General features: G+C 39.5%; 1 protein-coding gene across 6 annotated transcripts in view; it reads right to left on the reverse strand.

Annotated features, from left to right (window-relative positions):
- SNTG1 (syntrophin gamma 1) overlaps window positions 1–17,824 on the reverse strand; it is a 452,524-nt gene that overhangs the window by 432,126 nt on the left and 2,574 nt on the right. The window lies entirely within an intron of this gene.

The following is a 17,824-nucleotide window of genomic DNA, read 5'->3' on the forward strand; positions in this document are numbered from 1 at the left end:
GAAAATTTTTCAGTTTCTCAAATGTTAACCCAAATAGTAATCCATACGATGGATATTCTACTCCTAGGTACATTCCCAAGAAAACTGAAAATATATGTTCAAATAAAAGCTTGTAGAGGAACATTACAATTAACAGCTATTCATAACAGTCAGAAAAACAGAAACACAAAATGTCCACAGCTGATGAATGAGTATACAAAACACACAATGAAATACTACACATTTATGAAAATGAATACACACTACAACAATAGATGAATTTTGACAATGTTATGCTAAGTACAAAAAAAGCCAATCACAAAAGACCATGTATTTTATGATTCCATTGGTATGAAATGTCCAGAATAGGGAAGAGTCCATGGTCTATGTAGAGATAGAAAGTAAATTCGATTTTGCTGAAGGCCCAGCCATGAGGAAGATGGAGATTAAGTGCAAAGAGAAACAGAGTCTCCTTTTGGTGATGAAAATATTCTGATATTACATAGTGGTGATGGTTGCATGACCTTGTGAATATATTGAAAATCACTAAATATGAACATTATTACATTATGGGAATTATATATCAATTCATTTTTCAAAAAGCCATAACGAGCAAAGAAATTGTTAGTAAATCTAAAGAAGTGTGGCTTAAGAAAAAGAGCAATAATGACTAGCCTGAGACACGTAAAAATAACATAAAAATACAGCACTGAACATTAACAATAAAAATGATATTAACAAATAACAGGTCTATGTGAAGCGTCTATAGGTTTTATTGTATTATTCTTTCAACCTTTTTGTAAGATTAAACTTTTCAAAATAAAAGGTTAGAAAAAAAGTGAAAGGGATTGAACTGAAATTGAACAACAGAGTAAAAATTATATGTAATATTAACCTTCTTTTAAAAAGTAGACATTCTTCTTGTTTGACAAATATTTTTGGAGTTCCCTTCATGACTCAGTGGTAACAAACCTGCCTAGTAACCATGAGGATGCAGGTTCAATCCCTGGCCTTGCTCAGTGGGTTAAGGATCCAGCATTGCTGTGGCTGTGGTGTAGGCTGGCAGCTGCAGCTCTGATTCGACCCCTCGCCTGGGAACTTCCATATGCTGCACATATGGCCCTTAAACAAACAAACAAAAAATATACATATGTGTGTGTGTGTGTATATATACATATATATATATGTATGTATGTATGTATTTTTGAGCAATTACTATATTGTAGACAATGCACTAGAAACTCAGAGAGACCAGGTGTTCTCATAAGTTGACAGCTCATTTCTTTTCAGTGCTGAACAACGTTCCATGGTCTATATGTATCTAGGCTTATGATTATTAGAGAAATTCAAACCAAAACTACCATGAGATACCACCTCACACCAGTCAGAATGACCATCATTAATAAGTCCACAAACAAAAATGCTGGAGGGGGTGTGGAGAAAAGGGAGCCTTCCTGCACTGTTGGTGGGAATGTAACCTGGCACAACCACTATGGAGAACAGCATGGCAGTACCTTAGAAAACTATACATAGAACTACCATATGACCCAGCAATTCCACTCTTGAGCATATATCCAGACAAAACTTTCCTTAAAAAAGATACATGCACCGCATGTTCATTGCAGCACTATTCACAATAGCCGAGACATGGAAACAACCCAAATGTCCATTGACAGATGATTGGATTAAGTAGATGTGGTATATATACACAGTGAAACACTACTCAGCCATAAAAAAGAATGAAATAATGCCATTTGCAGCAACATGGATGGAACTACAAACTCTCATACTGAGTGAAGTAAGTCAGACAGAGAAAGACAAATATCATATGATATCACTTATATCTGGAATCTAATACATGGCACAAATGAACCTTTCCACAGAAAAGAAAATCATGGACATGGAGAATAGACTCGTGGTTGCCATGGGGGAGGGGGAGGGAGTGGGGCGGTTGGGGAGCTTGGGGTTAATAGATGCAAACTATTGCCTTTGGAATGGATTAGCAATGAGATCCTGCTGTGTGGCACTGGGAACTATGTCTAGTCACTTATGATGGAGCATGATAATTTGAGAAAATAGAATGTGTACATATATGTGTAACTGGGTCACCATGCTGAACGGCAGAAAAAAATTGTATTGGGGAAATAATGATTAAAAAAATTAAAAAATAAAAACAATTTGCTGTAACAATGACAAAAAAAATTTCGTAAAAGTGTTTGTGAACTTGTAAACAATATAAATTGTAAATACACTTGACCTTTCAGCAAGGCGGGGGTTAGAGGACTGTCTCTCCATTCCCCCCACCACCCAGTCAAAAACACACCCGTGACTATGTCTGCATCAAAAAATTAGGGACTGATAAATCACTGACTCATTCAAGGGCAGGAAGCTGAGACAGTTTGGAGAGAGTCAGGAATAAAAGCCTAGTTCTTTAGACTCCACAAATTGTGATTTCTAATCACACACAAAGTTTCCCCACACATAACTAATTTAAAGATCTATAAAAATTAAAACACAGTATCATATTTATTGAAAAAATCTGCATGTAATTGGACCTACGTAGTTCAAACCAGTGTTATTGAAGAGTGAACTGCAATCTCTTTTTGTACATATGGTGTAGAGATTTTTAAATTTTTGTATACCCATATACATATTTTTTTGTTGTGTAATGCATATGTTAATTGAGAAAATATGACAATAACTAAAATATCTTCTTAGAAACCAATAATTATATTGGGACCATCAATGAATGGCTTAAACTTTTACACTGTCTTAGAAAACATATTGTTTCCCATCTACTACCTATCAGAAACCAGTGCTCATAGAGCAAAATTAATTGGTATAAAGTCATCATCAGAGTTCCCATCATGGCTCAGTGGAAACAAATCCCTGGCTTGGCTCAGTGGGTCAGGGATCTGGCATTGCTGTGAGCTGTGGTGTAGGTTGCAAACACAGCTAGGATCTGGCATTGCTGTGGCTGTGGTGTAGGCCGACAGCTGTAGCTCCAATTTGACCCCTATCCTGGGAACCTCCATATGCCACAGGTGCGGCCCTAAAATAAGCCAAAAAAAAAGTCAACCTCAAAAGATCACATACTATATGACCCCACTGACATAACCTCAAAATGACAAAATTCTAGAGATGAGGAAAGATACGTGGTCCCCAGGGGAGTGGGGAGTGGGTCAGGGAGTGGGTCTCGTGATGCAGGTTAGAACGAGACATTTCTATTATGCTGATAAAACCATTGTACATCTTGATTATAAAGGTGGTTATGCAAATAAACACATGGGGTTATGAACCAGAACTAAACACACACACACACACACACACACACACAAGTTCAGATAAACACTGACAAAGTCTAAAGATTTATAGTCTCTTTGCCAGTAATGTGCCAATATCGATTTCTTGTTTGGGCACCATCCCATAATTATGTAAGATGTTACCACTGGGCCAAGCTGGGGAGGCTTCCCAGGAAACCATCTCCGCAGCTTCCTTTGAGTCTATGATTATTTAAAAATAAATAAAAAGTTTTAAAAAGTGACAATCCAAATACTGCACTTCTCTCCCTCACGGCATCTCCAATGGACCTTCAATCTGACTTGCTTGAGACTTTGGAAGATATACAACCTGCCTCTTTTCTAGCATCTCAACATCCCAGGCTGCTCATTTATCCTAAACTATGGTCCCATAAGGAACCATAAACAATATTCAAATTTCCTTTACTATCATTGGAGTGTCATCATTGATTAAATTGTAATTGATGGCTCCATGTCAATTATGCCAAGAACTAAATTTGGACCTTTTAACAAATTTCAGAGATATCCTGAAGGTCAGCTTCCTGACCTGATAATCTCTGAGGACATTTCCAGCTCTGCCTTGCAAAGATTTCACGATTCCTGCTTTGTCTCACTGGACTCCAGCTTTCTTGAGGTCAGAGACCAAGCTACATCCTTAAAAGAAATCACTACTGTATCGTCCCGAGTGCTGAGGTGGCCCTAAAACACTTGTACAAACAGAAACTGGTGAGGTATGACTGTATGTTCCTCCATTCATCAGTATTCTAAGCACTTGATATTGAAATTTAGATTTTGACAATACCAGAAAAACAAGTATTGAAGACAGATTATTTCTAACAAAGTATGTTTCTCTCTGCAAAGTACCTCTGACTTTCTTTAGGAAAGACTCAAAAATTTTAAATGATTAGAATATTGTATCTTTGTATATTAATCCATGAATATTGTTCTAATACTACATATTGTAGAAATGTAAAAAGCTTCCAGATCCTTCACTTTATCAGTCATATAACCAGAATATTTATTTATTGGTTTAGAAGAGCTAGTTGATATAATAATCCCATTTACTAAAATTCAACACACCTTAACTTTCCTGCAAAATATTCTTGAAAATTACAAAACCACTGGTTCCATAAACATATATATTGCTTTAACAATCCAATATAGAGATCTAATAATGTCCTATAATGCCTTGATTCATTATCATCTGTTAAAACATTTATTGCTAATTCACTTTATAACATGCTTTATTAAAAGTCACTAAAACCTGCAGCTGCATCCAGTAATTATTTCCTAAATAGAAAGAGTGCTTTCATAAATGACCTCCTTGTTCACAAAACTGCCATACAGCTCACAAACTCTTTGTTAGAAGCCAGAGAGCTTTTATTCTTTACAAAAAGAGATGTTCAGTAATTCATCAGATGCCAACCTCCCCCCCCCCTTTTTGGCCAGATTTTGGCTTTGTTCCAAGTGCTCAACTTCTTTGTTCATTAAGAATAGTTATCATAAAGTCTCAGATCGATGCTCAGGACTTTTAGCTACTGGAATGCCATCCTGCTCTTAGCAGTCAATCTTAGCGTGTATCTTTGATGAACCTGACCAAGCTCAGTGACTTGGCTCAGCTAGGAACACTGAAGCACAGCTCGTATGCAAATATTCTGGGCTACACATTGAAGGAGGCACTGCATTTTACTTGGAGTTTTGTTAATTCTGCTCAGGAGAAAATAGACTACCGTGGGCTTTATACGCTTCTAAAAATAATGTAAATGATTTCTAGGCGCTCCATTTATCTCATTAGTCTATGATGATGCTGCTTTTATACATATCCCCAAAAAAGAAAGCTTCAGAGAAATATAGTTTGGATAAGATTTAAAGAAACTTCATTTTCGTTGAGGGGAAAAAAAAGAAACACCAAATTGTTTGTAAGAAAATTGCTTATTTCTCAAAACAATTGTATCAGTTTATGAGCATGACGGACAAATCCATATGGTGACAGTATCCCCTACACAATATAGGATTACCTGTGATTCAGTGGGTAGAACAGTACGTAATGCAAAGATTGCTTGGAATATGACCTATAGGTGAAAGGGGGAAAGTTCCTGTTGCTGTTTCAGGTGGAATATCATAGCAAAGTAGGATCGCTGCGACTACAGGACAGTTTGTGCAGAGACATGAGAAGGGTTACAACCGGAGCTGCATTGACTAAGTTCATTTACACTAAGGCCATTGAATTTTATAATTGGCAGGAAGTGAGTTATTCCATTTCTCAAATGAAGCCAGGACAAAAATAACCAACGGTCACTACATTAATATTAACATAGTTGAGTACTTTGCGAAGAACGCTTTTTTACAAATCTATAACCAGATAATTCCTGCGACCGTGGATTGCTGACTCAACTATCATTGCGAGATATACAGGTAATGGTACAGGATGCCATGCAGATAATAGCATGACTGCATTTTCAAGGGTGGGGGCACCTCCTCTCCTGCTCCCCTCCTCTCTGCCCACATCTGCTACCCTCCATGGTCCAGCCTCACAGACTCACGAACCCAACGCCCTGCACTGACTTAAAGCCAAAGCTCTCACTGATGCTCTAAACCATGAGTCCATCTGTGAAGGGGGTGACATCGCCCATGGTGGGTTACTGGGGGGCCTGCTGGTGCCCTAAAAAGGTAATTTGCTAAATGGCACACTGTTGGTTTAGAAAACTTAACTGGCCTCCAGAAAGTAGATAATTTACTCCTTTTGTACCAAGATAAAGTCAAGCAATTATCTGGAGAATTTGAGTGGTTTGAGAAAGGAATTTGAATATTAGACAAAAATAAATTTTTTGTTTGCCTGAACTCCCCAGGAAAGTCCAGTGATTCCCATGGAAGTTGGTTTCCTGTGTCACTCCGTTCATAAGAGAAAAAGCCCTGAGGATATTTAGATCTTGTGCCTTCATCTTCATCCTCAGAAATTTCTTTCAGAAAAATATAAAATTTTACATGAGATCTAATGTCAATGAGAATATAACAATACTATAATAAAAACATTATTTAAGTTTAATTTCAGCCTTTCAAGTTAAGTCAATAGCACATTACCTACCACTATTGAAGAAAAGGTAATTTTCCAGTGACTAAAACAAATAATACTGAGTATTTTATATATTTTTAAATGACCTCTTAGACATGTAGAACATACTAGAGAATATAAGAGTTTAAATCGATCTTTTCCAAAGTTATATGTGTATTCCTTTTAGATTTACTCTATAATAAATGATATTTTCTCTCCCCAGACCTCTATCACCAAGACCAAGACTCACCTAATGCAGCAGAATATTCACACTCCCAGGGACCCGGTGTCACCCGTTCTGAAGGGGGCTGTGAGCTGGGGTGAGTGAGGAGCTGGTCCTTCCTCTGTCACCATCTCAGAATGAATGTGCTCGTTCCACTGTCTTGCCCTTAGTCTGAGCCTTAGGGCCTTACGGTTCTCTCCAGATGCCCAACAATCTACATCTGGACAAACCTCAATGCACTTGAATCTCTGTTCCCTTCCTCTCCCTGCACTATCAACACTGTTCACCATTTGCTTTTTTCCCTGCAGCTCAATTTTCCCTTATACTTGCCTAAGTACGTGTCCATAACCTTCTCTCCTGTTATTTCTCCTTCCTCAGATGTGGATGTTTATGTTCATAAATGATCGTGTTTCCTTCATGCTCTCGGTCAATATGGTTTCCAAGCTTCAGCAATAATCTCCATTCTGGTAATGGAGTTGGCTGCATCAGGTTGTAGCCCCTTTTCTGAAACTGACGTTTCCTTCATCTGCCATTGGTCATTATACCCTTTCACCATTCAACAGACATGTCCTAAGTCAGGTGTGACACCTTTCCTTCCAAAGAAAAGCATGTTCTGCTTCATGTTTACACAGCACCTGCTACGGATCAAACACATGACCTCATCCGGGCCCCCGCCCCCCACTTCTTCTTTTGTCTGTTAAGGGCATCACCTGGGACCTCATCATCCAGACTGACCTGACTCACAGCTAATCTTCACCCCTTCAGGTCAAGTTCTCGTCTCTAAGCCCGAATTACTGCAGCAGAATCAGCCCTGAGCCTTCCTGACTTATCAACACTTCTAAACTATGTGTTTATGCTGCAAAGCCCCCTATTTGTGTAAGATTAAGGTCAAGGTAATATGCAGGCCCTTCAAAATCCTTGAGAATCTAAACCCCTCCAGTTCCTTAGTAAAAGCAAAAGTTAATAAGATACAGTTTCTTTGTTTGTTTTTACCATAGTTTGATGCAAGTGAAGTGTGTAATCAGTGGAACAAAAGAGAGTTTTTCTTCCCAAACCACCTATAAAGTGTGGAAAATATGAAATATTGACACACATCTTAATTTTGACTCAATGTGTGAAGAATCATTTAACGTTCCTGGACTTTAAGTATCTCATTTGCAAAACAGGAATGATTATGTTTCCCTCTCAGTCCTGCTGGGAGACTCACAGGAGATGCCCTGCGGGGACTGTCCCAAAGCCCAGGTGCCTCAAAGTGCGGGATCTCAGTGTGAACGGGGCTAGAGGGACATGCACACATGACTCCTGAAGACTCCATGCAGTAGTCAAATACTCCCACTGCAGAACTTGCCAGAAATTTACTGCCATAGAAAGAAAACACAAAATGGAAAATGAAAATGCACTGACTGGTGGATAATAGGCAATTTTATTTTTCACTCATAACTTAAAAGGATTTATATGTAGACAAAATGATGAGTTTGGAGAGAAAAACAAACAGCCTCTTTGTTGCAAGTTTAATGAATGAGATGAACTACCCTAGTCTTCCTTACCTTAACTTTATTTATTTTTTTATTTTTTTGTCTTTTGTCTTTTTAGGGCCGCTCCCTCAACTTATGGAGGTTCCCGGGCTAGGGGTCTAATCAGAGCTATAGCCGCCAGCCTACGCCACAGCCACAGCAACACAGGATCCAAGCTGCATCTGCGACCTACACCACAGTTTGTGGCAATGCCAGATCCTTAACACACTGAGCGAGGCCAGGGATCGAACCCGCAACCTCACGGTTCCTAGTCGGATTCGTTAACCACTGCACTATGATGGGAACTCCTTTACCTTAACTTTAAATGTGCTAACATATTACTGTCTGGTCATATTATCTGCAATGAGTCATGTAATATTCAGGCAATTAATATGCTCTTAGAAGTTTTACTTCAAGATTTAAGCCAGACCAGAGAAACAAAATAGTCAAGATAAACTGGAGCAGATGTACCACGAAATAAATACATGAAGGAATATTACGTAAAACGGCTGCAAAAATACCAAATGTAGGGAAAAAAGTATCCAGCGAGAGGTACTATTCTCCACGCTGGTCTCTGACTCTGTTTGCCCTTTTGCTGTTACTTTTCTGAGCAATAAAGTAAAAGAACAAAGCTGCGCCATATGAATTACATTGAAGATCACATTGTGAACATCCCATCTTAAAATGTTTTGAAAAGCAAGCTTTATAATAAGCCTATGAGCCCACATTTTTAAAAAGTGATTTTTTCCATTATAGTTGATTTACAGTGTTCCGTCAATTTCTACTGTACAGCAAAGTCACACATAAATATATTCTTTTTCTCACATTATCCATCATGTTCCATCATCTGTGACTAGATATAGTTCCCGGTGCTATACAGCAGGATCTCACTGCTCATCCATTCCAAAGGTAACAGTTTGCATCTATTAACCCCATATTCCCAGTCCATCTCACTCCCTTCCCCCTTGGCAACCACAAGTCTGTTCTCCAAGTCCATGAGCTTCTTTTCTGTGGAAAGTTACATTTGTGCCTTTATATTAGATTCCAGATATGTGATATCACATGGTGTTTGTCTTTCTCTTTCTGACTTACTTCACTCAGTATGAGAGTCTTTTGTTCCATCCATGGTGCTGCAAATGGCATTACTTTGTTCTTTTGATGGCTGAGTAGTATTCCATGTGTATATTTCCACATCTTCTTCATCCATCCATCTGTCAATGGACATTTCAGTTGTTTCTATGTCTTGGGTATTGTGAATAGTGCTACAATGAACACATGGGTACATGTATATTTCTCAAGGAAAGATTCGTCTGGATATATGCCCAAGAGTGGGATTGCTGGATCATATGGTAGCCCTATATTTAGTTTTCTAAGGTACCTCTATACTGTTTTCCATACTGGTTGTACCAATTTACATTCCCACCAACAGTGAAGGAGGGTTCCTTTTTCTCCACACCCTCTCCAGCATTTGTTATTTGTTGAATCATTAGTGATGGCCATTCTGATTGGTATGAGGTGGTATTTCATTGTTGTTTTGATTTGCATTTCTCTAATAATTAGTGATGTTGAGCATTTTTTCACGTGCCTGTTGGCCATCTGTATATTTTTTTTGGAGAAACGTCTACTCAGGTTTTTTGCCCATTTTTCAATTGGATTGTTGGTTTTTTTGCTGTTGGGTTGCATAAGTTGTGTATTTCAGAGATTAAGCCCTTGTCAGTTGCATCATTTGAAACTGTTTTCTCCCATTCTGTAGGTTGTCTTTTTTTTATGGTTTCCTTTGCTGTGCAAAAGCTTGTCAGTTTGGTTTATTTTTGCTTTTATTTCTGTTGCCTTGGGAGTCAGACCTAAGAAAACATTTATATGGTTGATGTCAGAAAATGTTTTGTCTATGTTCTATTCCAGGAGTTTGAGGTGTCTTGTCTTACGTTTAAGTCGTTAGCCCATTTTGAGTTTATTTTTGTGCACTGTGTGAGGGTGTGTTCCGGTTTCATTGATTTACATGTGGCTGTCCAGTTTTCCATGAGCCCACTTTTGCTGAGTGTTCCATTAACAGTAGATAGATAAGTTGGCCTAGAAATATTGGTAGATTCCTCAATAACACTGTTGTTCTTCCCACCTTATAATATAGCCCCCCTTTCCTGAAAACTACACCAAAATTGGTACTGAAGGGAGGGGACTTGGCATTTCACAGCCAGAGCCAAGAGCTGGTTATCTTTCTTTCTTTTTTTTTTTTTTTACCTTTTGCCTTTTCTAGGGCCACTTTCCTCGGCATATGGAGGTTCCCAGGCTAGGGGTCAAATCGGAGCTGTAGCCACCCACCTACGCCAAAGCCACAGCAACATGGGATCCGAGTGACGGCAACGCCAGATCCTTAACCCACTGAGCAAGGCCAGGGATCAAACCGGCAACCTCACGGTTCCTAGTCAGATTCGTTAACCACTGCGCCATGACAGGAACTCATGGTTATCTTTTTTTTCTTGGTCTTACAGTTTGTCAAAGTCTTCATCTGGGCTACAGTTGCTGGAATGAACACACCATGGAATATTGCTGGTCTGGCTTCATTCTCATTTATTCCATGGACTATTTCTCCCACAGTATTTTTGACCATTCAAAGAAATAGATACTCTATTTCTTCTCAGCCACTCATCATTTGGGGGGATTTACTTTCTTGTAAACGTCTAAAGGATACTAAGATGAAGTTTTTCGCCAAGTCATGATTCATTCTGCCATTTTTAGACAGAAACGGAAAGGACTGGAAAAAGACTGATGCAATACATCAGTTTGGGTTTTTAACAAGTGCTACGGACATCAGAAAAGCAGTGGGTCTGCAGGCTAGGGGACACAGAAGGCACCCTGTGCAGTCCAGCTTGACGTCCACGTTGTTCCAACTGGATTAGGTGAAAACGAGGACATTTTACACACAACCTGGTCTTTCGTTCCAAGGTTTCGTGCCCCCAAGGTTCGCCGCTTGCCCTGCTGGCCAGCCACCCTCGTTAGCTTACCTGCCCGAGCTCTGCAGACACTGAATGTAACCCCCGTTCAGAGAGATGCAGGTTTGGACATGCAAACAGGAAAGGAAGTGCTTAGGACAAAGCATGAAGAACTGGGTAGAGGTGAGCACAGTGTGTTTGGATGACAACACACAGCCTGGGGGGTTTACCCGAAGAAACAGTAAGAGGATGACTGTGGGTTAGCCTGTCAGGGCCCTGATACGCAGACTGGCCTGACCAGCTACATAGCTTGCCCCTGGGAATCAGAGGGGGGACGGGCTCCAGGACCCTCCACGAACACCAACATCCACGGACCCTCACGTCCTTTATGTAAAATGGCACAGAGATTGCATTCAACCTACACACATCCTCCCATACGCTTTAAATCATCTCTAGATTACACCTCGCACATTGTAAACACTACATAAATAATTGCTAGGGTGCAGGAAATCCAAACAATTTGGGGGGGGGAATTTTCCAGAATTTTTTTCCAAATGTTTTTGATTTATGGTGGGTTGAATCCAGGGATGCAGAATCTGCAGAGATGGGGCCGACTGTAATACTGAACATGAACTTGAGCGAGTCCCTGCTGTGCACGGACAGTGCCCTTCCTGGGCATCCAGCATTCTCCATGCCATTTCATCGCCCATTCCCAGAAGCATACTGAGGTACAGTTTTCTTTTGTTTTCATATGGAAATAAAGAGACCTTACATCCTTTGCCCATGTTTGTATAGTTACTGAGTCTCCATACCAGGACTCAACAGCATTCCAATTCAGAACTGTTTAGTCATCAATCTCATAAACTTAGCACCTACAGGGACCTAGTCAAGAGAAATGATCTCAGGGAAACGGAAGTTTCTGAACTCAATTAAGCCTATAGGTTTTTGTTTTCTAATGGACATGATAATGATTTCCCCCCAAAAAATCAAGAAAATAAATGCACTATTAAAATTAAGTGATTTAGGAGTTCCCGTCGTGGCGCAGTGGTTAATGAATCCGACTAGGAACCATGAGGTTGCCGGTTTGATCCCTGGCCTTGCTCAGTGGGTTAAGGATCTGGCATTGCCGTGAGCTGTGGTGTAGGTCGCAGACGTGGCTCAGATCCCACGATCTGTGGCTCTGGTGTAGGCCGGCGGCTACAGCTCCCATTCGACCCCTAACCTGGGACTCTCCACGTGCCGCGGGAAGCGGCCCTAGAAAAGGCAAAAAAACATAAATAAATAAATAAATAAAATTAAGTGATTTACTCAAGGTCAAATAAACCATTGAAGAGAAAACCATGTTAGTCTTTAGACTTCTTATGTATTCAATGCATTTTAACCATACAAACTGTTTTCTCATTCACATTCTTAAATTTCCTAATCTTAGATACTTCTCTCTCACCATGGAGCCCTTTGTGATTCAAAGAGATTCAAAGAGGAAGCATTATTCTTTTAAACACTTTTGTATAAGTAACATATTATTGCTAAACTTCTGGTACCATTTCTAAAAGATTCATGTTTTCTATTAATTTATTTTGTGAATCTATCGGATATTCTTTATAAAGTTAAATTTCAGCTCTTTGAAATTTTGAGTGAATGGCAATATATTTGCTAAATGTAAATTAATTATAACTACTTCACTAATTAAATTTTAAAAGCGTATGTGAGTGTGTACATTAAATGTGATGAAGTGATAAAGAATTAGCCATTTTGGAATGCATTGATTTAATGATTTTTTTTGTGTGTGTGTCTTTTTAAGGCCTCACCCATGGCATATGGAGGTTCCCAGGCTAGGGGTCGAATCAGAGCTACAGCTGCCAGCCTACACCACAGCCACAGCAATGCAGGATCCGAACCATGTCTGTGACCTACACCACAGCTCACGGCAACACTGGATCTTTAACGCACTGAGTGAGGCCAGGGATTGAACCTGAGTCCTCATGTATGCTAGTCAGATCTGTTTCCACTGAGCCACGACAGGAACTCCTAATGATTCCTTTACTTAAAAATAAACACAATTATTTCAGCTTTGCTGATAATTTGAAGATCAAATTCAAGAAAATCTAAAATGATCTTCTGACGCTTTGCATGTGTAGAATGTGCTGAACCATAGCTTCATAATAATGATTGAAAAATAAAGTTCTTGATCACATGACATCATTTTAATGACCTTTCACCTTCTGCTTTTTCCCCCTATTTCTTTACTGTTTCTTTATTTTTTCTTCTTTGGTAAAAAGTGAGGACAAATCAACCCCCCCCCAAAAAAATGCTCATAATTATATCACTACCTAGGCAATTATATAATTTTCCATTTCCAGCTCACTCAGATAATTTAACCACAAAACTATGTGGAAACTAACTATAACACTAAATAATAATTTAGATTTCTCAAATTTACTATCAGTATATTAGAATGATAATCTAAGAATCTATACAGACCAAATATTTAAAACTTACATTAAAAAAAATCATAGCCACTTTAGAAATGCCAACTGATGAAAGAAAATAAGCCATGAGATGTTGCCTCCCTGGAGACTTCCTAAAGACACCTATGAGCAGAATCAAAGCTCTGGGCTAAGCCAAGACTAGATCCTTAGAGCATTCACTGGGTATCCTAGAAACTGTGTGGTCCACACTTCACTCCATTTGCACTGGCCAGTGAAGCTAATCAAAATGTTTTCTGGATGTCTTTGCAGATATTGAGTTTTTAAAGTCCTTTTCATCCCATGAGTTTCCTTACTGGTAAAATGAATAACTATTATTTCTCCTTTACAGGCTGGAAAATGATGACCAAAATGCATTGCTTGTTTCATTGAAAGTCAAAAGGAAAGCTTAGTTGACCATCGAACAACATGGGTTTGAACTTAACAAGTCCATATGTACTCATATTTTTTCAATAAATATACTGGAAAAATTTTGGAGATATAGGACAAGTTGAAAAGTAAATGGTGGAAATGGGTAGCCTAGAAATACAAAAAAAAAAATCAAGGCAGGGTTATGCATGTCATGAATGCATAAAATATATGTAGGTATACATATAACATTCAAAACTAGTGTTAGTGAATTGTTTATGTTACTAGTAAGGATTCCAGTCAACAGCAGGAATTTTTATAGCAGTTCAGATTTGTAGGAGTCAAAAGTTATATGTGGATTTTCACTTACATGGGGAGCAGGTACCCCCTAACCTCTACATTGCTCAAGGGTCAACTGCAATTAAAATGACCTTGGGGAGTTCCCGTCGTGGCGCAGTGGTTAACGAATCCGACTAGGAACCATGAGGTTGCAGGTTCGGTCCCTGCCCTTGCTCAGTGGGTTAACGATCTGGCGTTGCCGTGAGCTGTGGTGTAGGTTGCAGACGCGGCTCGGATCCCGCGTTGCTGTGGCTCTGGCGTAGGCCGGTGGCTACAGCTCCGATTGGACCCCTAGCCTGGGAACCTCCATATGCCGCGGGAGCGGCCCAAGAAATAGCAACAACAACAACAATAACAACAACAACAAAAAGAAAAAGACAAAAAAAAAATGGCCTTGGGTCATGCTGACCTAGGCTTGACTGTTTGCTATAAACCATCATGTCAATTTCGAATAATAAATATTTTTATACCAGGTCCTCTCTGCATTAAAATATTTATTCCATTGAGAGATATAAGAAAATTGATGCTGAATTAACAGGAAAATATATTTCCTACAGTGAAAACTCTTAATGGCAAGAAGCATGCTCACTACATAGCAATCAAAAGGGACTTTTTTGACAAATGAAGGAATAACTGCTCTTGGAGAGTACATATCATAATTCAAAGATATAGCATTTACATTTCCAAAACACTCTCAAAAGTATCATATTGAGACTCTCCCATATTCCACAGAGCAGTCTGTCTTCACTTATCCCACAGATACCAAGGTGTGGACCTATATAAAGGACTGGGTACATAATATACTATTGGGACCTATATATTGAATATTGGAACCTATATACTGAATTGGTACCTAAAGAGTCTCGTTAGGGAGGAAAAGTTAAGCAGCGGGTTGAGTGACTTGCTCACGATCTGATGACCAGCATTTTAAGAAGCCCCATCTCCTGATTGTCCAGCAGCGCCTGCTCTGCTGCACTATGATGCTTAACATATGTTGTGCTGCAGGATGCTGTGTCTTCCCAGGCATGCCATGTGCAGCTCATCCTGCTGAGCAGAACATGAAGAAAATACTAACCAAGAAGCCTCTCTCCATTGGAGTGCTATGCTATGGCTCAGGGTATGGGTTTCAGGGGAGGTGAGATAACTATAGAAATCATTTCTGGCTTAGGACACACTTTTTTTCACGAGGGGCTTTTGCCTTCTTGACAGAACTGGGTGAATAAGAAGCTTGCTTGCCTGGAATGCACATCTTATAACTGGTGAAAAAATAAGTCAATTATTAACGGCCTTCTTAAATTCCAATGATAATCACCTCTTACTTTTACATTTTTTGTAAGTATGTAGATAAGGTGGTTCAAAGGCAAACTGTGGACATTCAAATCCAATAGGATCTGATGGCCCATTATTATATTAGACTATTCACTTCATATTTAGATTGTGTAGACAAAAAATGACCGACAGGGGTTTTTTATAATATTTTTATCCTTTAAGGTTCAAGCCAGAACTCCCCAGCACACTCTCCACATACCACATCTTATTAAAAGAAGACAAGCAGGTGAACAAATTCCAGTGCTCATTCTAATTATCCTCTGGTCCTACACACACTTTATATTTTCCTGAATATGCAATCCTATTTCACTTTTCTCTTCTGAGTCTCAAAAGTAAGCAACACAATGACATTAATCCCGTCCAAAGAAGCTCACCTCCCAGGGAAGGGATGCTAAATATTATATCTGGTACTCCCCAAACCTCACGCCTCCTTTTTGGGTAACAGACCAAAACAACCATCAGGACAAATTGCTGTTTTAGTGGAATATGGATGTTCTAGAATTGAGTAACGATTTCTCTTTAAAGACAGGTGATTCTGTGCAAAAAAGCATGCTTGGCTGCATTAGCCCACCGACACCTTTTTTTTTTTTTTTTTTAGGGTTGGGGGAAAGTCACAGATTAGAATTACATCAGCATTAAGTTGGTTTACAAAACTCTGTCCCAATATAATGACATTTCCCCAAAGATGAGGGCTGATGAGAGCTTCCAGGAGCTTGCCTGAGCTTGGAACTGTGAATTAATTATTTATTTCCATGACTAAATCTCCACAGGGATTAGGGAAGGTAACTTTTACTTTGTGCTGTTTCAAGCAGCCATGGAGAACGCCTGCCCCTTGGCCACTGAGACGGTAACTGCAGCCACATACCACAGGCGTGCTTCCTGGAACGTTCTCTGCTTCCATGTTGTGCTCTGCCAAGCGGGGAAGGCTGTCTGCGCTATGAATCGACAACCAAACTAAGAGGCTAACGACAGGCTGTAACTCTCTAAAAACATGATTAATTGGTCCATGTGGTCATTTCACATTCACAGCTCTTAGACTGGAAAAACAAAAGCAGGTTATGTTAGGGGCATGCTGTAGGTCTCCTGGGAATGAGCCCAATCAATGGTGTGTTTTCTTCTCTGGAGATGATGGTTTCTGACCTATTTAGGGCAACACAGCCCCCAAGGAGCTCAGTAACATCCATGCCTCTGCTCCCTTTCTGCTAAGCAAGCAGGTTCATGGTAAGTGGAGAGTGACAGTTAAGAATGATCCCTCCATAGAGTGTGACTGCTGCCCTCAGCTGACGCGAAACAAGGGCCCTTGAGCGCACCAACCCATTCCATCTTGCCTCTCCCAGAGGATTTTGTGATGAAACTGAGAAAGAGGGTAGGTATGGATATATATTTAATATCAGTTATAGATGACCTAGGAAACTAAAAGGAAAAACTGAAGAACTGTGCTATCGCAAAGGGGCAGACTCTTTCCTTGTGCTGGCTATGCTATAGCACCACATGCATTCGCATGATTGTAAAAATCTGTCATCCCAAGTCAAACTCTCCACTAACTGAACATGCTCATCGGAACTGATGCAGCTTTTAGGGAAAGGTCAGGCCTGGGCTATACGTTTGTGTAACCAGTGAAGCCTTTTTAGTAAAGCAAAATGCTTACCAAGGTCACTGTGAAAGACTGTAGTTTTAAAGCTCCAGGGGGAGACTCTAGAAGTACAAATCAACAGAAAATAGATTTCATTAGTTAACACTTTATTTAAAGTTATGGTTTTTCAAGGACCTCTTGGCCCCCTATCCCTTTTGAGATTTCAGTGACAAATGAAATTTGTAGAACTCAGAAGTCAGAATGCTATGGAAATCCAGATCTCCTAAAAAGGCACACTAAAGCATCTCATTTTCTGCCTTCTGGCAGATCTGCTTCGAGCCAGCAGTCTTCAGCTTTAAAAGGCTGGAAAGACAACGCTGCATAAAAATGTGTGTGTTTCTTTAGGTAAGATTCCACAGGTGTAAGTATACTTGGGGTCTATGTAGAGTGGGGGCGGGGTCAGGTGTGTGTCCACAAGTGTCCACTCCTGTGCACAATTTGGAAAATTATAATCATATAAATATAGTAGAAGAGATAGTTAAACCATCACGGCTAGTAACTTTTGAGTCTTGCATACTATGTGACACAGACAGGATCACTTTAAACTACATTCATAAGACCAAGGGAAAAAAAACTCTTATAAAATTCCATATTATATTACGGGGGGGGGGTGACTTACATTCAAAAAGATATTAGACCAATAAAAATACCCAACTGAGATTTTACTATAATTATATAAGCATGTACAGAAT

This window comes from Phacochoerus africanus, chromosome 6 (genome assembly GCF_016906955.1).
Source record: "Phacochoerus africanus isolate WHEZ1 chromosome 6, ROS_Pafr_v1, whole genome shotgun sequence".
Taxonomy (NCBI): domain Eukaryota; kingdom Metazoa; phylum Chordata; class Mammalia; order Artiodactyla; family Suidae; genus Phacochoerus; species Phacochoerus africanus.